Source organism: Trichosurus vulpecula, chromosome 1 (genome assembly GCF_011100635.1).
Source record: "Trichosurus vulpecula isolate mTriVul1 chromosome 1, mTriVul1.pri, whole genome shotgun sequence".
NCBI classification, from domain to species: domain Eukaryota; kingdom Metazoa; phylum Chordata; class Mammalia; order Diprotodontia; family Phalangeridae; genus Trichosurus; species Trichosurus vulpecula.
The window spans coordinates 102,598,396-102,622,936 of NC_050573.1; the positions used below are offsets into that span (position 1 = coordinate 102,598,396).

General features: G+C 40.5%; 2 protein-coding genes across 2 annotated transcripts in view; one reads left to right on the forward strand and one right to left on the reverse strand.

Annotated features, from left to right (window-relative positions):
• Positions 1-24,541, reverse strand: part of TG (thyroglobulin) — a 385,510-nt gene that overhangs the window by 68,181 nt on the left and 292,788 nt on the right.
• Positions 19,421-24,541, forward strand: part of SLA (Src like adaptor) — a 60,559-nt gene continuing 55,438 nt past the window's right edge. Inside the window, exon 1 of the mRNA XM_036741541.1 lies at positions 19,421-19,705. The gene's annotated coding sequence lies outside the window, so the exon portion shown is untranslated. The remainder of the gene's footprint in view (positions 19,706-24,541) is intronic.

Below are 24,541 nucleotides of genomic sequence, written 5' to 3' on the forward strand. Positions count from 1 at the left end.
TGGTGTCCATGCACAAGGATTACAGTTTTGAGATGATTTTCAGACGTAAAGGGAACATCTGTGGCTAGGGAACTGAGCAAAGGCATTTCATTGATTTACACAGGGATTGAAGCCATAGGAGGCCCATTGCCAGCAGGACAAAATGCAGAATCCTTAATCTGACTTCCATCTCCCTTTGAGTCTTACTTGATATTACTTCCTCTTGTGCATTCTTTTTCAGCCAAACTGGCCTGTTAGCTATTGGCCATATGCAACATTCCATCTCTAGCTTCCATGAAATCTTTGAACAGGTGGTCCTCCATTCCTAGAATACCACTCCCTCCACATTAGAATCTTCAGCTTCCTTCAAAGCCCAGTTCAATCACCATCTACTTCACAGAACCACTGCTGATACCCCCTTCCTCACCCCCACCTCCCCCACACACCCTGGCTCTTTCCTTCTTAAAATGACTTTGCATCCCCTTACATTTACATGTTGCAATATCAGTGTATATGGTGGGCATATACACCATCAGAAGGTAAACTCTTGAATGGCAAGGCCTATTTTGTTTTTGTCCTTTAATGCCTAGTGACTAGCGTATCAGTTAGCACATAGTAGTCACTTGATAAATATTTATTGAATTAAATTAAATCGAACCTATCCAAATCCTCCCCAACCCATGCCAAATTCAAGCCCCACCACCATCATGAAGCCTTCCTCAATTACTTCTCTGATGCTAGTAGATCTCTTTGCCTTTGAAACCTGATTCTGCTTTTCATCTGAACCATACAAGTTAGTACTTAATTATAACTTGTCTCTTACTATTCATTGCGGTTTCCTTTGGGTTAATCTTGTCACTCCAGCTCCTTGAAGGAAGAGGCCATGTTTTCTTCTCAGATCCCCCCAAAAATCCAGCATGGAGCTGGATACATATAAGGCACTAAAGACATACATTTTGATGAATAAATTTAATAGAAAGGAACAGACTAACAGAAAGTCATTGAATGGGCTACCCTATAACTCCATTCACCATTCCTGCATCACATCTCCCTCTTCTAAACAGAAACTCCCTTCCCTGATTACTATTCCTCTTTATCTACTGTCTACCCTGTTTCCCTATTAGAACATAAGTTCTTTAAAGGCAGGCACTGTCTCACCTGACATTTAATAGGCTATTAAAGACACTTTTCCATTCCATTCCAAGCAACTCAGACAAACTGACTTCCTAAACCCAAGGCATTATTATTGTTCTCTTTAATGTTCCCATATTTAAAACATTTTGCCTTCCTGATTCGTAGAAGAAGCATTTTGACTGTAATTTGTAACTCTTCCATCTTGGCAATACTTTAATGGAACAAAGGTAATTGGTAAAACTTTAATCTTAGAGTATCGGCCTTAGGGCTTAAAGATATTTGCTTCACTATATTCACTTAATAAAAGTTCTTGGTTTTCTGCACCAGTTCCCATGTTTGTTTGAATAAAAAATTGCGGGGAACTTGGGTGATACAAAAAAGGTACCTTCAGTCTTCTCATCCTTTTTTTCACGGGAGTCAGGGAGTGGAAGCATTGAGAGAAGATAGAGCAAACAAGAACTGGGTTTGAACCTAGCCCAGACACTAGCTGAGTTGCCCTGGGCAAGGCACTTAGCTGCTATGCTTTGCTCCAGTTTCTTCATCTGTAAAATGCAGGTTTTACATGCCTGTAGTTATTATCTCCTAGTAATGTTTCAAGGATCAAGTGAGACAATGTATGCAAAGTATTTCAAAAAACCTCAATATGAACAAATAAATCAATCGTTGTGGTTTTTACTGTTTTATTCTTCTCATCTTTTTCGATGGTTCAGATAGAGATAGTCCTGAGAAGAATTATTCGGTCATCGATAAATGTTTACTGATTGATTGACTTGCTGTCATTCTTTCATACTTAATGTTCTACGAAGTAATGCACAAATGGATAAAATAACTACCTCTTAGAGCTGAATAAAAGTGTTAGGATGTAAGCCCATCCTCTGTAGGCTCACAAACCGGAGCCTCAGCATAACTTCAGTTGCAAATAGAACAATAGAGATGATAAACACTTTGTCTTATTCCCATAGAATTTTGATCTCTGGCAGGTCTCTATGTCTTTAAACCTTTTCTGTTTCATGTAGCTTAGAAATTATGAATATATGGTATATTGTCATTTATGAAAAACTTTGCTCTTAAGTTTTTATGGATCAGTGCTATGTCTTGGTGATAACTGACGTTACTGACAATTATTAATATCGTAGTCCAAGCACACATGAGAGACAATCATGGTCTTCCACTTATTAGCTGTGTGATCTCAGGCAAACCAAGCTTCCTTCTCTAAGTCTCAGTTTCCTTATTAATAAAATGAAAAGATTGGATGAGTTGATTTCTAAGATTCCTCAAGTTATAAGATTCTATGGAAGTCCCATTTCCTAGTAGTGCCTTTCCACTGAATCAAAGAAATTTTAGATAATATAAACCAATAGATGCCCAACTAAGTATAATAAATGGTAGACTGTTCATTGTGAAGGTGAGGTGCAGACGATGTTCTGGGAGAAACTGGAAGAAGGGAGATCACTTTCAGCTACAGGGATAAGGAAATGCTTTATGAAGGAGGCAGTTGTTCAGTTGAACCCAGAAAGGGGCAGAGGAGGAGCGGAATTCATTCCAGTCTAGTTGGATGAGGCTGGGGGACAGAAGAGAATTAGCTTTTATACAGCACCTACTATGTGCCAGGTACTGTGCTAAGCACTTTACAAATATATCATTTGATCCTCACAACAATATTGCAAGATAGATGCTGTTATTTCCCTTATTTTTCAGTTGAGAAAATGGAAGCAAACAGAGGTTAAGTGACTTGCCTAGGGTCACACAGCTGGTAAGTGTCTGAGGCCATATTTGAACTCAGGACTTCCTAACTCCAGGTGCAAGCTCTATCTACTCTAGATCGCTTAGGAGATAGGAGAGAATAGGAAAAAATTAAGGAATGGTCAGTAGCCAAACTTGCTGGAGCACAGAGGGCTTAAGGTGGGAGGAAAATGACCTGAGGTCAGAAAGATAGTAAACTTTTGAAGAAAAATGTTCAGGATCCAAATGAATGAATCTCTAAAATGGTGGAATGATAGGTTTGGGTGCAGATAATTTTCCACAGGGGACAGTGATGAAAGAACAGGAGCAGAAAAGAGTGGGATCAGAATGCTAACAGCCTGGGGAATGCAAATATACTGCACCATAGAGTATGTGATGGAGAAAAGTTTGAGAAGACTCAAACAGACTTCAGCTTAAAGGATTTGTGATTTCATTGGCCAGGTAGTCCCTCCACCAGTGCAGATGGTAACCCCCAAACCTGGATCCAGAAGATATGAATTGGAGCCACCAAATAACTGTTATTCCCCTTGGCCCCCACTTTGGGCTGCAAAGTCCTTATTTGCAAAATGAGAATTGCACTAAACCCTGGGTTGTTATCCTTTGCTGGGGGGGTGATTCTGGGTGCCTTTAGCAGTCTATTGAAATGGATGGATCCCTTCTCAGAAGAATGTGTCATTGCCTATTGTTATAACTGAAGGACATGACAAATTTCAGTTAGTTGTTAGTGAAAATAAACACGTAATGCCCCACCCATCCAAATCCACAGATCCCTTGCAATCTACTTGTGTACCTCATATTGAAAACCCTGTCGCTAAAAAAATCTCTAAATTCTTTCCAGTTTTAGCATTTTGTGCTTCCCTCGAGATTGGTGATGCGTATCTCTATGGCCAAAACAATTAACCACCAAGCATAACAGGTACTTAAAAGCGCCTGTTAGGCTGGATGGAATTGGATCATCCGATTGGCTTACAAATACACAGAATCTCAGCCATGGTAGGGACCTCAGAAGTCTCTTAGCCCAATTCACACCTGAACACAAACAACATCCCCAGTGAACAGCAATCCTTTGTTTCTGGCGAGGGACCTCTCTGCACTTTGCTGGGATGGTGCTCAGGTAAGACCCAGAGGTAGGAGCTAAAAGGGATTTGGATATTGTTGGCATAACCTTTGAAAACTCAGGCTCACCTCCACTTCATGATGAGACCATGGAGGAGGACTTTAGTGGAGGGAAGGATAAAGGCACACTATCAGTGGTCAGTAAATATTTTGTGAACTGAATTGTTGAAAAGTTTGTTGGAGTGAGAATATGGAAGAACTGGAATGCCAGAATTGTCTATATTCTCTCAGGATTTTCACTGGCTTTCTTCCATGCACAGGATGCTCTTCATCTTCTTTTTCCCTGTCCTTCAAATATCAGTTAAAATCTCACTTTCTACAAGAAGCTTTTCCTAATCCCTCTAAATTCCAGTGCATTCCCTCTGTTGATTATTTCCATTTATCCTGAATAGAGGTTGTTTGCACACATTTGTTTGTATGTTGCCTTCCCCATTAGATTGTGATCTCTTCATGGGCAGGGACTGTCTTTGAACTTTCTCTGTATGGCCCAGCACTTAGCACAGTGCCTGGCACACAGTAGGTGCATATTAATGTTTATTGACTGACTGAGGTACACATACCATATTATACCATATTATAGGTATAGGGCCAGACAGAAGGAGGGACTTTAAATTTCCTGTCCCTTCTCTCTTTGGAAGTCTTTCCAAATAATGCTGCTCTTCAACTTGACAAGTGGAAAGTATACTTTGGTTCAGTTTAGCTCTGTGAAAAACAATGAGTCTTCTAACCCAGCAAGTCTGTGCTCCAAGTTCCTACAGACTTAACGGAAATGACTTTTTCCACCTGTCACAAATATTATGTCTAATTTTCCCAGTCTCTTACTTGTTTATACATGGCAGTCAGAAATACCTTGCATTAAAATGTCTAATTTTCCAGTGACATTGGAGTTTGTCACAAGTGCCAAATTCTTAAAAATCTCCAATAATGTCATGCATGACTTTTAAGTGACAGTCCTTTTTTCATACCAAAGGGCATTTAATCTATGTATTCTTGATTTAATGTTCTCTTCTTTCTCACTTATGCATCTAACATATACATATTTCCTGGTAGAAATTATTTCACAAGAGTAAAAGAGGGAATGCCTTTGTAAATAACTTTAGGTGACTTTATTAATACTGTCTTTCTAGGCAGGGTGATCCATGTTATTCTTCTATTTTTGCTGTTGATATATTAGGCAACACGATTTGACCCATGGTGAGTATCACTGTTGGAAGGAGGAGCACATGGTTGAAACCACAGTTTGAGCAATATAGTAAAGTTCGGCCCCATTAATTTATGAAGCAAAGTTCATACAGAACTATACTAATCCCAAATCATGGAAGCTCAGAGTCTGACAGACCTCAGAGGTCCTCTAGGCCATACCCTTCTTGAATGGAAATCCCTTCTACTACACTCTTAAAAAGTGAGTAGAGTGTCTTTACCTCAAGACTTCTAATTCTGGCTAGCTCGCTATTTACCAAAGGAACTAATTTTACCTTTGGACAAATCTAATCATAAGACAAATCTAATTTTTTCTTTCAAGGGTTGGCCTTTCAACACATGAAGATAGCTATCATAGGCCACCCGATGTTTCTCTTGTCCCAACTAAATATCTCTAGCTCTGTCATCTTGACTTTCCACATTAGTCTTCTTCCAAAGAATCCATAGAGCATCCTCATATAATTGTCCCTAATTTCAGGATGGAGACACTGAGGCAGGGAGAGATTTAATAAATTTATTCAATACTTTTTGGGGGATATCTTCTTTGCCATCATCATACTCTAATTTATGCTAATTAATCCAATTTAACAAGCATTGATTAAGCTCCTACAGATGCTGGAGATACAAAGGCAAAACCTAAGTAATTCCTGTCCTCAAGAAACTTACATATCTACTCAGAGAATATTATCATATTAATCCTATAGCCATGCCTAATACTTTAGGTGTTTATTATATTATACATTAGAGCTAGCATTTATATAGTATTTTAAAATTTGCAAAGTACTGTACAGATGTTATCACATTTGATCCTCATAACCCTGTGTGGTAGATGCTATTGTCTATGTCTCATCTCCTCTGTAACATCACAAGCCTCTGAGGACAGCAACTATGTCTTATTGTCTTTCTGTATCTCAGTAAGTCTGAGTTCAAATCTGGCCTCAGGCATTTACCAGCTGTGTGACCCTGAGCAAGTCACATAATCCTGCTTGCCTCATCTGTAAAATGAGTTGGAGAAGGAAATAGCAAACCACTCTGGTATCTTTGCCAAGAAAACCTCAAATGGGGTCACAAAGAGTCGGACATAATTAAAATGACTCAGTAATGACAACAAATCTCAGTAAACTGGAAAGGTATTCCAACTCCCTCATTTGTAGATGAGGACACCAAGGCCTGGAGGAATAAAAATTTTGCTCAAGATCACAGGTCAGAGAGAGGACGACACAAATGTTTTCTGAATGGAATTCGTTGACTTACTGAGCATCACATGACAAATCTAGCAGACATTCAGGTTCGAGGTTTGCTTTTGTGACTGCAAATCTAGGACTCCTATTCCTCTATAACTATAAAGAGATATAGGATACAAAACAATGACCAGGGAGAACATGAAGTTGGGTTTTTTCCCCTACTATTTTTTCTTGTATGCTGTTCATCTCCCACCTCTGTTCATTTATTTGTACCAGCCTTGGTTAATCCCTACCTCCCTGTCAGCCCCTAGTTCAGCTCCTGAAAGGAATTCCCTCCTCTCAGAATACTGACCTTTCTTCAAGGCTTGTCTTGGTTTAAGGTGGATCTCTAGCACTAATTTCTCCATTAGACTTTCACTGACATCCTCCCCTTCCTACCTTCTCTAGGGTGTTTTTGGGCTTTGCACAATATTATAAACTTATAATTACAATTACAAGCTTGTAATAATAATGTTTGTCAAATTATAAGCTTATAATACATGTTTGTTGAATTGAATCAATGGCTCAGCCCAGGTGCTGCCTCCTTCATGAAGTCTTCCATGATGCTCTTAGTTGTTAATGAGGTTCTCCCTCTTCAAAATATCTTATATTTTTAAATCTAGGTATATGTTGCATTCCCCTCTGCCTATCCTCCAATTGAATACTATTATTTCTACTAATTACACATTTGTAAATTACTTTACAGATATTATCCAATTTAATCATCCCAATCCTGGGAGATGAGTCCATATATACATATATTTCCTTTATTACCTATCCTATACAGATGAGGCAACTGAGTCTTAGAGATTAATGTGCCCATGAAATGCACACCAGTAGGGTCTGAGACAAGATTTCAATCCAGGCTGTCCTGCCTTCAAGTCCATAACTCTTTCAATCAATCAATAAACATTTATTAAGTGCCTACTCCGTACCAGGGACTGTGCTAAGTGCTAGGAGTAGAAAAAGAGGAAAAAGACAGTCCCTTCCCTAAAGGAGCTTACAATCTAAAGGTAGAGACAACATGCAAACAAATACATATGAAGTAAACTACATATAGGATAAATAGGGAATAATTAACAGAGGGAAGGCAGTGGAATTAAGAGGGGTAAGGGAAGGCTTCCTGTAGAAGGTGGGATTTTAGTTGGGACTTAAAAAGAAGCCAGGGAAGTGAGTAGTTGGATTAGAGGAGGGAGAACATTCCAGTAATGGGGGACAGACAGAGAATATGTCCAGAGCTGAGAGATGCAGTTTTGTTCATGGAACAGGAGGCCAATGTTACTGGATCAAAGAGTATATGATGCAGAGTAAGGTGTAAGAAGACCTAAAAGATAGGAGGGAGCTAGGTTATGAAGGCTTTGAAGGCCAAATAGTGCATTTTACATTTGCTCCTCAAGGCAATAGGGAGTCACTGGAGTTTACTGAGGAGGGGGCTGACATGATCAGACCTGTACTTTAAGAACATCTCTTTAGTAGCTGGATGGAGGATGAATTGGAGAGGGGAGACTTGAGGTAGGCGGACCTACCAGCAGGCTATTGCAATAATCTGGATGTGAAGTGAGGAAGACGTTCTAGAGTGGTGACAATGTCAGAGGAGAGAAGGGGGAATATTCGAGAGGTATTGAAAAGGCAAAATCAACAGGTGTTGGCAGTATCCTGAATATGGGGAATGAGAGATAGTGACGAATCAAGGATTACTCCCAGGTTGGGGGCTTGAGGGACTGGTAGGATTGTGTTGTCTACAGTAATAGGGGAGGTAAGAGGAAGGGAGGGTTTAGGGAGAAAGGCAACAAAGTCTGTTTTGGACATAATGATTTAAAGATGTCTACTGGACATCCGATTTGAGATGTATGAAAGGCAGTTGGAGATGGGAGAGTAGAGGTGAGCAGAGAGATTGGGGCAGAAAAGGTAGATTTGAAAATCATCAGTATAGAGATGGTCATTAAATCCACAGGGGCTGTCCATCATTGCTTGCTGCCTTTCTGAATGTAAGCTTTTTGAGAGGCAGGCACTATTTTGCTTTTGTGTTTGTATTTCAGTGCCTCACATGTATTACTCATAATTATTTGAATAGCACATTTAATGAATTGAATCATAAAAATTACCAAACAAACAAAACACAACATGAGAACCATAAGGATAAAGGAAGAGGGGAGAACTGAGGCAAAGTTTTAGACAATTATCCTGCCACACCTTTCTCTGAATTGGGTTCAAATTTAATCTTTGATCTGAGAATTTCACAAGAAACACTCCCACATTCCCTCCAAAGATAAAAAAGCATACTACAACAACAACCACCACCGAAAACAAACCAACAAAAACTTCTATGAGCTAAAATGGAAGAATTCTTTGGTTCTGCTTTTGGATAAAAAAGGTGAAGGTCAAGGGAAAAAAGAAAGCCCATATTCCAAAAACACAATCCCAATGTGTAGTTGTTGAGTTCAAGCTGTGACTATAACCTGGGTCCTGCTGCTATTTGGTCTGGATCTGCTGGACCGTAGACTAGCACTAAATCAGACTCCCTTGAACCAAGCCTGAACAATACTGCCATTCCTCCCACCTCCACCCCTCTCCCCCAGCCCTCAGCTTCTGGACAAGATCTCTCTCTTTTTTTTAAGGATAGGTTCATAATTCTTCCATGCAGCAATTCTTCATGGGCATCACCACTTAATATAGTTTTTGTTCAACGTCACTTGCAATCAAAGCACATTTGAGATCAAAGCCCTCATTGTAAACAAGATTTTCAGCAATTGGCCTTCCTTTTTGGAGCAGAATCTGTGAGGAGACCTAGGAGTGACCAAACCTCATGTCTTCCTCCATGCAAAACCACCTAGTGAACTTTCTCTTTGTTCTAGAAGCAACTTTTTAAACAAAACATAGGTCTGATTAAATCATGATGGCTCTTTCTTTTGGGTAGGCATGTTTAATTTCTCACACTGGCTCATTAACCTTGTCTGGGGGAAACATACAAAGAATGAGAAAGAATCATCATTACACACACACACACACACACACACACACACAGAGAGAGAGAGAGAGAGAGAGAGAGGGAGAGGGAGAGGGAGAGAGAGAGAGAACGAAATTCTTTCCAGGCAGGGTAACATTTCATGATGAAACTTGATTTTGCTAGGAAGTGATTTTTATTGGGGTTTGAATAATTCAGACCCAGAACAAGAAGGGCCCTTTGGTCCCCTTCTGCACCGAAGTCAGCACTGTCCTAGCTAATTAGCCATGACTCAGTGGCAGAGGAGAATGTGCCAGTAGATTTCATACCTGCCTAGCACGGCGAATCGAGATGTCACTGTTTGAAATTAATTTCAGGACCTACTTTGAGAATCTTCCTTATATCTTTGGATTTTAAAACAACAGCACCACACTATCACCAACAATAGCACAAGAGGTTACTAGACGATGGCGCTACTGCTCCAATGGTTTCCCTTGTGATTTCAGGAGAAATTGAGGAAGGCCCCCAGCATATTGGGTGGATGAACTTCTGAGAGGATAGGGACAAGATTCACATAAGATGGGTGGGGATGGATGGCTTGTTATCTGTTATCATTCCAAGGAGCTTCCAAGCTGATGAGACCACAGAGCCATTTGAGTATTTAAGAGAAATACAGTGAGGAAATACTAATTCATTACAGAACTCTAGGGCTGGAAAAGACCTTAATGATATAATTTGTTATTCTTTATACTTTTAAAGGTATTTTCCTAAACTAACGTGTGGGAGGATCCTTGAATCTTCAAGTGTTTTGAAAGTCTCATTTCAGACTTTGTAAGTGACATTCTGTACTAACTTCCCTTAGAGATACTATGGTCTCCCCCATAAGATTACGTGACCTTGAGAGCAGGAACTGTCTTTTGCCTTTTTTATATTCCCAGAGCTTAGCGCAGTGCCTGGTATGGAGTAGGCACTCAATACATGACTGATAATATAAGCCACAGACCAATGATCCCATAAGGATATTATAACTGAATGAGGGAAATAAAAAGAGAAATGTAGGTTACTAAAATACAAATAGAAATGTGAATTCTACGTTAGGTTCAAAATTAAACAGAAGCAGGGGAGGAGAATGGGTTGCCTTAAAGAATTTGCAAAACTCCTTTCATGTCCTGAAACTTCTACCGGAAAAAAAATTAAATAATTTTAAAGAATTAAATTAAAATTTTCAAAATTAAAAAAAAATTAAGTAACAACATTCTACTTGTGTTATCCTATAGTGTTGAGATGTGGAACACAAAAGTCTCCACAGGAGCAAAAATTAATATCACACTGTGAGCTGCAGAGAAACCCATGATGCTGTCTCTTTCAACTGGTCCCTTCCCTGTGGCATACACATATGCCCATGTCTCTCCCATCCTCAAAAAACCTTTATATGATCCTCCCCAACCATCAACCTATATCTTGTCTGCCCTTTGTGGCTTAACCCCTTGAAAAGACCATCTACAATAGGAGTCTCCAATTTCCTCTCATTCTCTTCTTATCCCTTTGTGATCTGACTTCTGACCTCATTCCACTGAAACTGCTCTCACCAAAGTTACTACTAATGATTTCTTAGTTGCCAAATCCAATGGCTTTTTCTTAATTCTTGTTCCCTTTGATTTCTCTGAAGTACCTGAACTGTTGTTCATGCTTTTCTCTTTGATATTCGTTTTTCCTCTAGGTTTTGGGAACATTATTCTCTTTTAGTTCTCTTTCTACCTAGAAGACTACTTCCTCTCAGACTCCTTTGCTAGATCCTCATCTAGGTTACTCCTGCTAACCATAAGTGTCTCACAGAGTTCTGTCCTGGGCCCTTTTCTCTTTTGCTTCTATGCTACTTCACTTGGTGATCCCATCAGTTCCCATGGATTTGATTACCATTTCTATGTTGACGATCCTCAAATCTCCTTTTTCTACCCCAGTCTCTCTGCTGACCTCTACTCTCATATCTCTACTTGCTTTTCAGAAATCTCAAACTGGATGTCCAGTTGGCATCTTAAACTCAACATGTTCAAATTGCCTCATTATTTTCCCCCAAATCCTCCCTTCCAACCTTCCCTATTACTATAGAGGGTAACACCATCCTCCCAGTCCCTTAGGCTCCCAACCTAGGAGTCATCCTGGATTCCTCACTATCTCTTATTCCTCATATCCAAGCTGTGGCCAACGCCTATGAATTTTGCCTTTGCAACATCTCCTGAATAATTCCCCTTCTCTCCTCTGATGCAGGCCATCATTACCTCATACCTGGATTATTACAATAGCCTCCTTGTAGGTCAGCCTACCTTAAGTCTCTCTCCTCTCTCCATTCAGCTACTAAAGTGATTTTCCTAAAATGGAGGTCCGATTATATCACCCCCTACTCAATAAACTCCAATGGCTCCCTATTGCCTACAGGTTCAAATATAAAATGCTCTGTTTGGCATTCAAAGCCTCCATAACCTAGCTTCCTCCTACCTTTCCAGTTTTCTTACACCTTACTCCCTGACATGTACTGTTTGATCCAGTGACATTGGCCCTGTGGCTGTTCCATGAAAAAGACACTCCATCTCTTGGCTTTGGGTATTTTCTCTGTCAGTCCCCTATGCCTGGAATACTCTTCTTCCTTATTCTCTACCTACTGGCTTCCCTGGTTTCCTTCAAGTCCAAGTTAAAATGTCATCTTCTAGAGGAAGCCTTCCTTAATTCCTAAATGTTGGCTATTATTATTAATAAATAGCTACTTTTTTAAACAACCTACAAAGGTGGAAGTACCTGGGATATGACTTTGTACTAAACACTTTGGGCAGCTTTGTCAGGTTTCAGGGAGAGCCCAGAACACATGCTGATATATATTGGAGGTGGGGGAGGGAATCTAGGCAATTAAAAATAAAACATCTCCGTAAAAGTTTATTTTTTGAAAAAGAGGTAGGTTACAGAATAGTCCTACCTAGCAGTTAGACCTGTTCAAAAGTACAATAAACAGGCTATCTTGCGGGAAGGAATCTAGGCAATTAAAAATAAAACATCTCTATAAAAATCTGATTTTTGAAAAAGAGGTAGGTTATGGAATAGTCCTACCTAGCCACTAGTCCTGTCCAAAAGGAGAATGAACAGGCTATCTTGGGACCTAGCGAGCTCCCCATCACAAGAGAGCTTCACAAGGAAGCTGGGTGATCATTGGTCAGAGGGGTTGTTGAGGGGATTCCTTCCCAGGCACAGTTTTTGCTAGATTGTCTTTGAGGTCACCCACAATTCAGAGATTCTAAGATACAGCTCAATGAATTTTCCTGTGTGTGGTAATACATCGAAAGGAAGTGAGTAGGGAAAGTTCTGTTCCGAAGGACAGTGGCCTCTGGGAAGCTCGATGACCTCATTGTCAACTCTTGTAACTGGGGATATAGCTAAGATATAATCGTACTGACCCTGAGCCTGTGTCTTTCTCGTGGGCAAATGAATCAATTTGAAGCTGGACAATCACATATCAGGGATGCTGAGAAGAGAGTTTTAGCTCAGGTAGGGGTTGGAACTGGTAACCTCGGAGGTTCCTTCCACCTCTGCAAGCCTATAATATAAATGAATGAGTTTAATGTAATAATACATAAAGGGGAAGTCATTATAGAAAGTTAGATTCTGAAAGGCAGTGACTTCTGGGAAACAAGTTGACCTCTTTGTTAACTCATGTGCAAGCTGGGCACAGAACCATTTAACCTAGCTGACTCTGGGACTTTGTAAGACAGTTGAGCAATTCACAAACATGAGAACATAATGCAATCATGCAATATTGTACAAACTATAAGCACTAGGCAAAAGAAAGTTATATTTTTTCTTGACCTTCTCCTTTCCCCGCAAGAGCGTGGTCTGTTGGTTGGTGCAGCGCAAATACTCTGATTTTGTCATTCAAGCCCCCTCCTTGTGGGTGATTTGAGTCCATCTAGAGGACACCACAATGACAGAGGTAATACCACATCCGATCTTTGGAGGTTCTTGTAGGAATGATCTGAGATAGCAATTTCTCAACTCCAGAGAGAAAAAGAAATCAGCACAGCTGACATTTATTAAGCATCTACTATGTGACAGGAACTGTGTTAAACACTTTACCAATATTATCTCTTTTGATCCTCACAACAACCCTGGGAGGCAGGTATGATTATTACCATTTTTACAATTGAGGAAACTGAGATAAAGAGAGGTTAAGTGACTTGCCCAGAATCACACAATTAATGCGGATTTGAACTTAGGTCTTCCTAACTCCGGGTCCCCTGCTCTTCTCATTGAATTTTCTTCCAATTGTAACGTTGTTTCTTTAGAGAAGACTTCAGTTTAATTCATCTCAAACTCATTTTAATTCAACTCAAACAAGTATTCATTAAGTGTTAGTCTATCCAGAGAGGTCATGTGCCTGTGCCTAACCCTAACTATCTTCAAAGAGGAGATGCCAAGATAAATAACACATAGTTGCTTTCCTCATGCAGCTCAGTCTAGTGTGGGGTTATCGTACATACACACATACCCAATTATACTATAAAATGGCACATGATAGAGACATAAAGGAGATGTTATTATGCACTTATTAGACTACAAGCAGCATGAGTGTAAGGACTATTTTTTAAAAAATTGATCAGCATCTCCCCCATACCTCATACAGAGCCTATAGTTTAAATTTAAATTGTATTGTTGTTGCATCTCATTTGAGATTTTTTTGGCAAAGATACTGGAGTGGTTGAGCATTTCCTTCTCCAGCCTAATTTTACAGATGAGGAAACTGAGGCAAATAGGGTGGAGGGACTTGCCCAGGGTCACACAGCTAGTAAGTATCTGAGGGTGGATTTGAACTCAGGTTCTTCTGACTCTAGGGCTAGTGCTCTATCCACCATGCCATGGCAGCTGCCCCTAAATTGTATTACCTGACTTTAAAGTGTATTGCCTACTTATGACTAAAAGGATAAGGGAAGGATGCATAAACAAAGCAGTAATTGAACTAGGTACTGAGGGTTGGGTAGGACCTGTGGAAGAGACAGAATTTGAGATGGTCTTAGGGTCAATATTTTGAGAGATTGATCTTCAGGGAAGAAGGCATTCCAGAAGTTTTAAATGAGCAAAGGCAGAGATGTGGGAAAGTCTGAAATGTATGCTTTGGGGAGGAGGATGAGGGGAAGAATAAAATAGTCTGGTTTAAGTAGAAGATTTATATTGGAAAATAGTGAGAGAAAAGGCTGAAAAAGTAGAATAGGATTAGATTATAGAGGGCTTTAAATGTCAGGCCAGACTTTGTCCTCATAGGCAATGGAGAGAGTCATTGAGAATGACATGATCAAAGCTGTATTTTAGGAAGGTTTATCTACCTGTGTGACCATGGCTAAGGCACTTAATGCCTCTGGGCACCAGTGTCCTCATCTGTTAAGTTAGTATATCAGACTAGATAGCTTCCAGAGGCCCTTCCAACTCTATGATTGTTTCTTGTCTTTGTATTCCTAGTATCTAGCTCAGTGCTTGTGTATAATAGGTGCTTAATAAAAATCTTCATTGAATTGAATCAAATGACAAGTTCCCAGCTCGAGAATATCTGGCACATGTCTAACGATAAGTGTATAAATAGGTCAACTGCCTTGGCTCTAAAACACCCATGTAATTAGGCAGGATTAAGGGATTAAGCAGGAGGTCTAGGATCCGAATCCACATTGTCTGACTCCAAACTCAGAAGTCTTTCTACCATACCATGCTGTGTGTATTAATCACTAACAATATGCAAGGTGTGGTGCTAAATTCTGGGGCTACATAGATCAACAGTATAGTCCCTGTCCACGAGAAACTTTCAGTCAGATGGGTGTGGGAGTGTGGTATGTATGGGGGAATAGTTTGTGATTGGGGCAAAAGAGGAATCCAGACAAAGTGTGCTAGGAAAATTTGAGAAGAGAGAAATAACTCTGAACTGCAAGAGGGAAGAAGGTGACGTTGAAGCTGGTCTTTTTGAAAATAAAGAAGGATTTAAAAAGCTAAGATGAGGAGGGAGGATGCTCCAGGCCCACCCATGTAAATGCACAGAAATGGAACAAGGCAGGGCAATCACAGAATGAGAGCTGGAAGAGGTCTGGGAAGGCATTTAGTCCAACCTCTTCATTTTACAGAAGAAGTGGTGAGGACCAGAGAAGCCAAGTGACTTGCTTGAAGTCACAGGGATCATACAAGTCAACTTCCTAATGCTCTTGTGTGATGGATTTTAAGAATCCAAGAATTAAAAACAGAGGCATCTCAAGGTGAAAGTAGAAAGGAAAATTTATTACGATCCCGCGGGAAAGGGCAACTCGGACACCAGGAGACTGGGGTTCTCTCAGTGTCCGAGTGCACTGGACACAGAAAATTGGGGTGTTTATATAGGTCCCTAACTGCAGTTCCCCTTCCCAACCTCCTTCCTCTCAGCTTGCAGACGTAAGCTTTGAGGGTACAATCTGGACGCGATAAATCTATCCCAGGGACAATGGCAAAGAACAAACAGTATGGTTATTTTTGACAAGCAGGTGACAGACATAACCTTCCCATCATTCTTATCCCATTCTCCAATCAATCTGAAGTGATAAATCTATCTTAATGATAATAACAATGAACAAATGGTTTGGTTATCTGTGACAGGCAGAAGCCAGTTGTTGGTTACCTCATCTTCACATCTGTGGCAAACTAGCCTTTCCCATCACCCATACAGCTGTGACAGATATCCCCAGCACCCTTACACCTTGTCTCCCATCATTCATACCTAACTGGTCTTGCACGTCTACATTGCACCTGGCTTTCCGGCTTTTCATCCATTTTTCTGCTGAGCTGAGGGTCCCTTATCCTGGGGTCAATACACAGGGAGTGAGCATCCTGTGTCCTATCCTTACTTTCAGAGGATTTTATGGTTGCTGACTTATTCACCTCAACCATTCTTTCTTTCAGGCCTCTTGCCATTAGGTAAATACACAGGATGTGAGCATCCTATGTCCTGTTCTTAACCTCGGGGGCCTTACGGTCACTAGCTTAGCTTATGGAGGGAAAAACATCTAAGTAGAGAAATGGCTTTACAGAAAGGAAAATATCTAAGTAGAGAAATGGGACTTACTATGCTACTTATTTCTATTTATTTAATTTGTTCCCTTTTATGAGAGGTCTTCACTCGTTCCACACACCCTCATACCCTTTTAACCTCTCTCACCTCTAATTCATCCATGCAGCTCCTCTTAGGTAAGGTACTGTCTCAGCTACTCTTCACTGAAGACATCTTCCTTAAGTTTAAGACTTGCATCATTCACAAATTTTCTCAGGCAGGCGCAGCCTCACATGCCTCAAGTCATTCTAATGTCATTGACCCTTCTCATTCTTTCACCAAGTCCATTGGAACCTCCCTTTATAAGACTGATGATGGGTAATAGGAATAACCTCTACCAGATGAACTAACATCATCCTATCAGTTTGTTTCTAGGTGTAGTCTTGGGACCTCTTTACGATTCCAATTTTCTTATACTCTACTCCCTTCCATGAACTCTATGAAGGGAAAGTTGGAGAAGGGAAAGGAAGAAGAAGAGAGGTGGGCAGAGAAAGGAAAGGAAGGAAAGGGAGGGGAAAGGAAGGGAAGTGAGAAAAGGAGTGAAGAAATGGAATGGAAAGGAAAGGGAAGTGAAGAGAAAGAAAGAGAAGGGAAAGGAAGAGGAAGAGGAAGAAGAAGAGAAGAGAAGAAAGGAAAGGAAGAGAAAAGAAGGGAAAGGAAAGGCAGAGAAGGAGAGGAAAGGAAAGGAAGAAAAAGGAAGGAAAAGGAAAAGAGAGAAGAGGAAAAAAGAAAGAAAAGTCACTTGGAGCACTGAGAGGTTAAATAATGATATTAAGGACAGCTAACATTACATAGCATTTAGTATGGGCCAGACACTATGTTAAGTGCTTTACAATTATTATCTCATTTGATTCTTATGACAACCCCAAGAAGTAAGTACTATTATGATCCTCATTTTACAGGTGAGGAAAGTGAGGCAAATAAAGGTTAAGGGATTTGCCCAGGATCATGCAGCTAGTCTGTCTCTGACGCTAGATTTGAGCTCCAGTCTTTCTGACTCCAAGCCACCTGGCTGCCCAAATGCCTATGGTTATTCAGCTAGTATGCATCAGAAGAAGGACTTAAATAGGATCTTTGTAACTTTAAGACCAGCCTTCTATCCACTAAGCCATAGTGTCTCTCTATAAACTCATTAATCCACAGAATATCAAAGCCAGATGGAGCTTTGGAGGTCATCTAGTCTAACACCTACATTTCACAAAGGACACAATCCTAGAGAGGGGAATCTGCCTCCCAGAAGAACTCAGATAATTCTATGAACTAGCTGCCTTTTCTTCTCCATTAAGTTACACACTGCTTCCTTAAGAAGAGGAACCTAGTCTTTCACAAGTCCTGCCTTCCTCCTACCCCACAGTCCCTGGGACAGGGGTACGTCAGGAGGAACTTTACAATTGGCGTTGTTTGACAGCCTGAACAAAAGTTTCCACTTTTTAAGTGTAGAAGCAATCTTCCTGCTTTTATTCTGACTATGTAAATTGCAAGTAGAGTTTCAGAATGACTAGCAGTATGAAAACCCAATGTATACTTTGCCACTTCAGTCTGAAAGGAGCAGATCTGGATGCCCAGAAATGAGCTAGATGTAATCCCTCCCATTCTGCGCTAGCAGAGCCCATTGTCCTCCACCTCTCTAATGCACATTTCCTAGTCAAATTTGTGTGAGTTGTTTGCGTACCTCCCTTATAGTTTCTGCTGTACTACAAGGTACGTGAGAACAGAGGCCATTTTTATTTATCTTTGCATCTCCTCACCCTCAACCACTGCTACCATTGCTAGCCACCTATTCCAACTCTCCCATTTTATGCACAAGTAAACTGAGGTCCAGAAAGGCTAATAGACTTGCCTAACGTTTACAAGTTACTCTTGAGGTAGAGTCAGAATTTAAACTCACTTCCTCTCATTTCTCTGCTATCACACAATTATGGTATCATGCTCGCCTCCTGCCATATTATTTTATTTTCTAACATTCTATAGTCTAAAGTCCTTCCCAGCTCCTATGTTCTGTGATCTTTAGTTCTATGAACAGTCACTGGCTACAACTATCAGGATGATAGAGACATACTTGACCTTTTTCTTTAAAAAAAAATAAATTCTCAGATTATTAAGCTTTAGAGAAATGGCCATGGGAAGGAAGCCTGATGGGGCAGGTATAAAGTAAGTGAACTGCTAATATTCAATGAATGTTGAATAAACTGGGAGGTTAGCAGGCCTGGGTTCTACCACTCATTCTTCCACTAGCTAGCTGTGTGGCCTAAGGTAAGTTATTCTCTGAGCAGATGGTCTCTAAAATTCCCTTCAGTTCTGACATTCCATGACCTGATGTCCAAATCTCTCAGTCACAGCACAGAATCTGGAAGCTAAAAGTCCAGGTTCTGTCCCATTGTCAAACATCCTAGCCTTGAAAAAATTCTGCCTCATCTTCCATCGGCCCCAGTTCACCTGTTCTTAAGATCCAGAGGTTGCTTCCCAACGAACTAGGGAACCGGGTCATGAAATCATATTCATAAAGCATCCTGACAGCACCAACATCCAAACAACTTCAGAAGAACAAAGGGTGAGTCATCTGAGACAGCTGCACGGGCAGGCTCTGTCTTGGAGATGAAGTTTCTGACCAGCGTTCTAAACCTTCTCTAATAAAACATTAAAGCAGTAGAGAAGAATAGAGCCAAAGTTAAGGGGATCTAGGGTCTTAGCCTGGGTTGAGCCACTCCTTAGCAAGAAGACAGCAAGTGTATTGTTAAATTGGGAAACTGAGAAAACAGAATCGACCCCTGACAGCCGCTACCTAACTTCATTTTGCTCCCAGTTTGATCTGTCTTAGGGGCCCTAAAGTGGTTACCTTTTATTTTTACTAATTCAGTATTGATTGCAACAGTTAATGCCCTTTTGATTATGCGCATGGCATATTCCTGTCTGGAATCCATCTGGCCATATGTTCTTCCAAAGAGTTGCTGTAAATGCCTGTCTTTTCCCGTGTCCTTTCAGAGAGAAGACGCAAAAGTTTCATGTGGTTGCTAAAAACAGGAACCCAGGCTTCTGCAAACACATCGAGCCTTCCTTATTTCTAGCAGAGGAAGTATGTGGCCTGTTTGGCAACTGCCGTTCTACATGATAGCATGAGCTTCATAACACTCGCCAGGGCCCCCTCACCACAGCCGTCATTCAGCTGGTGCAGCGGCAGCTGATGGAGATTGAATGACAGTGCTGGCTGGCTGGCTACTTACTGCTTGGAGCTCGTGCTAAGAGGGGAAGCATGCTCACCGTTTAAAGGTAACCTTCCACTTACTTGGGCACAGGGAGTGGGGAGTGGGTTAGACCTGTCTTTTTGAGGGTGGGTAGGGGTAGAGCGGCTATGTTTCTGTCTCCTGGAGAGCACTGGGCAAAGGTTCTGCTAGGGAAGGACACTGGATGTGAAAGCACACGGGAGACAAAAACACCGATTTAGGTTGTTGGGACGGCTCGACCTATGGAATCTCAAAATGCTAGAACCGGAATAATGGATTTCAGGGATCGCCTAGTTCAACTCACTCATTTGCTAGATGGAGAACCAAGGCCTGAAGGGGTGAAGTGACTTAAGGTCACATAGCATGATACATTAGCTAGAATACTAGACACGGAGTCAGGAAGTCCTAGGTTTAAATCCTGCCTTGGACATTTCCTACCTATGTGATCCCGGGCAAGCCGCTTAACCTCTCTTGTCCCTCAGTTACCCCTCTGTAAAGTGAGGGAGTTGGACCTGATGGCCTTTAGGGATCCTTTTAGCTCTAAATTTATGGCCAGATTTGAACTTAGGAAAACGAGTCTTCCTGACTCTAGGTCTGGTGCTCTATCCGCTGCACCACCTAGCTGTCCCAGTCCCAGTCCACTGTCCCAGTCCACCTGTAAGGTGTCTCATTAATTAATTTATCAGAACTGACTATGGGCTGTGTCTCAGCTCTGCCACCAACTCATGGAGTGACCTCAGGCAAGTAATTTTCCATCTCTGGGCCTCAATTTCCTCATTTATAAAGTGAGAGGATTAGCCCATATGATCTTTGGGGTCCTTCCTAGCTTTAAAAACCCATATTCTAATATTTTATACCCTAAGGCCTCTCCCTGATTTAACATTCAACTCGTTCTAATGATCACCTCCTCCCCCTCCTCGTAGTGCCAGAGGACCCAAAGGTGGAGTCCAAGGTTGTTTAGCAGGGAGGATAGGAAGAGTTGAGGGTGATGAAGAGAGTATAGGCAGCAGGGTGAGGAGATATCTGGAAAGTTAAATGTTAACCAGAATCCTCAGGGAACAGAGGACAGGGCTTTTGGTTTCTTCCCTTATTTCTGGTTAATGTTTTGGATTTTTTTTAATCTTACTTTTATTCATTCATCCATCCACATAATAATTATAATAGTAATAACTAGCATTTGTACAGTGCTTATCATGTTCCATACACTGTGATAAGCACTTTACAGATATCAGTTCACTGGATCCTCACAACAACCCTGAGAGGTAGGTGCTTTTTTAATTATCATTTTACAGTTGAGGAAACCGAGGCATTCAAAGGTTGTGAATTGCCTTGGGTCACGCAACTAGTAAGTATCTGAGGCTAGATTTGCACTCAGGTCTTCTTGACTCTAGACTCAGCATACTATTCACCAGGCTTGCTGTATCTATCTATCTATCCCTCTATCTATCTATCTATGTATCCATCTATCCATCTATCCACCCATCTATCTACTTCTATCTATTTTCATAATCTTTCTATATATCTGTCCACTTTTCTGCTGCAGTAAGTAGAATCTAGTGAGTTTCACTGACTCTTCCTTCATGAGGGAGAATGATGTATCAAGATGACCATTCCTAAAATCTTAGTGCTAGAAGATAGCTGAGAATTCAGCTGTCCTGATCCTCTGCCCAGAATTAAGCATCAATTATGATTCTGTGATACTGTAGATAGAAAAGTTAGAGAAGATTATTTTGAAAGTTACACTTTTCTTTTTTTAATCTCTGAATTGTCTTAGGGAGTGGGGTGGCAGAATAGCACAGGGGAAGAACAACGGATTTCGACTGGAAAGACCCGAGTGTGAATCCTTGCTCTTGACTTGTAGGTGTATTACTCTGGGCCAGTTTAATTCATTCCTCTGAGCATCAATTCCTTCAACTATAAAATAAGCGTATTAGACTAGTTCATGAGGTGCTTGGATTTAAAAACAGGAAGATTTGGGGTTAAATCCTGCTATTTACTAGCTATGTGACCTTTGACAAATCATTTAATTTCTCTGGGCCTTGGTTTCCTCGTCCGTACAAAGAAGGGGTTGGACTCAATGACTTTTAGGGTCTCTTCCAGCTCTAAATCTATAATCTTATGATCCCATGATTTGATGAGGGCTGCTAGGTTGCTCAGTGGCTAGAGCACTAGGCTGGGAGTCAGGAAGACTCATCTTCTGGAGTTCAAATCCAGCCTCAAACACTTTCTAGTTGTATGACCCTGGGCAAGTCACTTAGCCCTGTTTGCCTCAGTTTCTTCGTTTCTAAAATGAGCTGGAGAAGGTAATGGCAAACCACTCCGGTATCTTTCCCAATAAAAGCCCAAATGGGGTCACAGAGTCGGACATGACTGAAACAGCTGAATGACAACAACTACAATGACTTGGTGACCTCAGAATCAATATTGTTCCATTTCTAAATTGATGATATCCCATTTCCTCCTTAATGAAGTACATAAAAAATCGGCTAATTTTCATTCAGCTTAATTTGGATCCGGTTAATTGAGACTTCCCGGGACATTTTCCCCTCCTAGAAGCCTTTTTTAAAGGAGTTATTAGAATGCAATACAATGTTAGATACCAATTTCTATGTACATAAAAAAAAACCAGTTGCAGCATCAAGCTCCTAGGAAGCTAGTATGAAAGTGTTCCTTGATAGAGGTAAAAATTAATCATCTCTTGGAGATCACCAAGTCTATTTCATGATTGAACAAAACACTTCTATAATACACATGAAAAGTGGTTATCCATTCTGCCCAAAAAATCTAGTAGGGGAACTCATTAACTCCTGAGGCAGCTCGTTCCACTTGGGGACAACTCTAATTGCTAGCAAGGTTTTCCTTATATTAAACCTAAATATACCCATTAGGAGAATACTTAGGAGTCAAGTTGTAGGCCAAATCTTAGCTGAGGCCATCTCACATACAGTCCAAGAAGTTTGTTTAAAGGAATAATGCTTTCGAAAGACCTACATCATGTACTGCTCTACAAATTCTGAGGTTTGTGATTTATCCATTAGGAAGAGTTTCCTTTCATACTAGGGAAGTTAAAAAAGGAAACTTTTAGCAATATCTGTTGAAATCAAGTAAAATCTTCTCATGAGAAGCTTTTGGTGAATATTAGATGTATTCTGAATGACAAGAAAACCTTTTTGAATAAGTATCATAAAGAAAAAATATGCTGAAGACCATTCTGCCTCTTTGGTGTTATTAAACATGACAATAATTAAACATGTGATAAATATAAACAATAATATAAACATATAACAAACACAATATAAACATTAATTATTAATTAAACATGTAAAGAAATATTAAACACAGACAATAATTCAGTTAGATGGATTCTGAATTGGTTGGGTAGCCAGGCCCAACTGTAGGACTATTCAGGATTGGACTTGTGGCTGACCCCAAAGGGAAAGACTAAGACCAATGGGCGGAAGTTGTGTGACAGCGTTAGGCTTGATGTAAACTTCCTAACTACAAGAACTACCCTTTGAAGATTCTCTACTAACTTGAAATGCCTCCAGTAGAGTGTTCAGAGACCTGTGCTGTATAACATTTTTAACAAGGATTTGGATACAGGCATAGATGGCATGCCTGGTAAATTTGTAAATGACATAAAAGTGGGAAGGGATAGTTAACATGTCAAATAACAAAGTCAAGATCCAAAAAAAAATCTCAGATGGGAATAATAAGTCAAATCTAATCCAATCTAAAGATTGAATTTAATAAGGATAAATGCTTAATCTTATAGTTGGGTTCAAAAATTAGTTTCACAGCTATAAGACTGGGTAGGTGAGAGGGCTGGACAACAGAGATTTGAGAGTATTGGTGGATGGCAAGGTCAATGTGAGACAACAGAGGGATAAGCAAGCCAACAAAGCTAGTATGGTCTTAGGCTCAAGTAAGAGAAAACACTGTGTCTAGGACAGGGGGGTTGATGGTTCCTCTGTACTGTGCTCTTATCAAACCACACCTGGAGTACTTTACTTAGTTCTGAGAGCCACATTTTAGCAAAGACTGACAAGCTGGAGAATGTCCAGGAGAGGACAGCTAGGATGGCGGTTGCAGGATGCAGTCCATACTATATGTGTTTTGGTTCAAGAAACTGGGGATATCTAGCCTGGAGAAGAAAAAATTTCAGACTTGGGGTGGGGGTTCATAAGAGCCATCTCCAGGTAAATGTAGGAGTATTCAGGATTGGACTTGTAGTGGCCGGCCTCAAAGGAAAAAAAAAAAAACTAAGACCAATGGGTAGATGTTGAGTGACAGCATTAGGCTTGATATAAACTTCCTAATTACAAGAACTACCCAAAAGTGGAATTGGTTGCCCTTGAAAAGTAGTGGGTCTGCTTTCATTAGAGGTCTTAAGCCGAAGCCCATCAAGCCGAAGCCCAGTGAGCCCTGGTGGGATATGCCACAATATGGTTCCTATTAATGTGGAGACTGAACAAGGTGGCCTCTGAGGTTCTCTTAGACTCTGAGAGTCTGATTCTGGTTACAAACCGTAGAAGTTTTAAACATGACCAGTTAGACTATAAAACCTGTGATGTGGCCACTCCTTGCATCTTCCAGAAACCACATACATCAGGAGAAAGTAAATTGTAATGCCAAGAGATTTGGACGAACAAATCATTAAGTTTACTAAAGACAGTGTTATATAATGAATGAGAAACATACTGGATTTGGAGTCAAAACATACACATTTTGTAATTTATAGACTCACCAGGTAGAGCAGGACAGGACCTCAGAGGCCATCATTTTATCGATGAGGACACCCTCCGGTGTCAAACCCTCAAACTGTCAAACTATAGACAACTCTACACACTCATGTGTGTATTTTAGAATGTTAAAGGTTTTT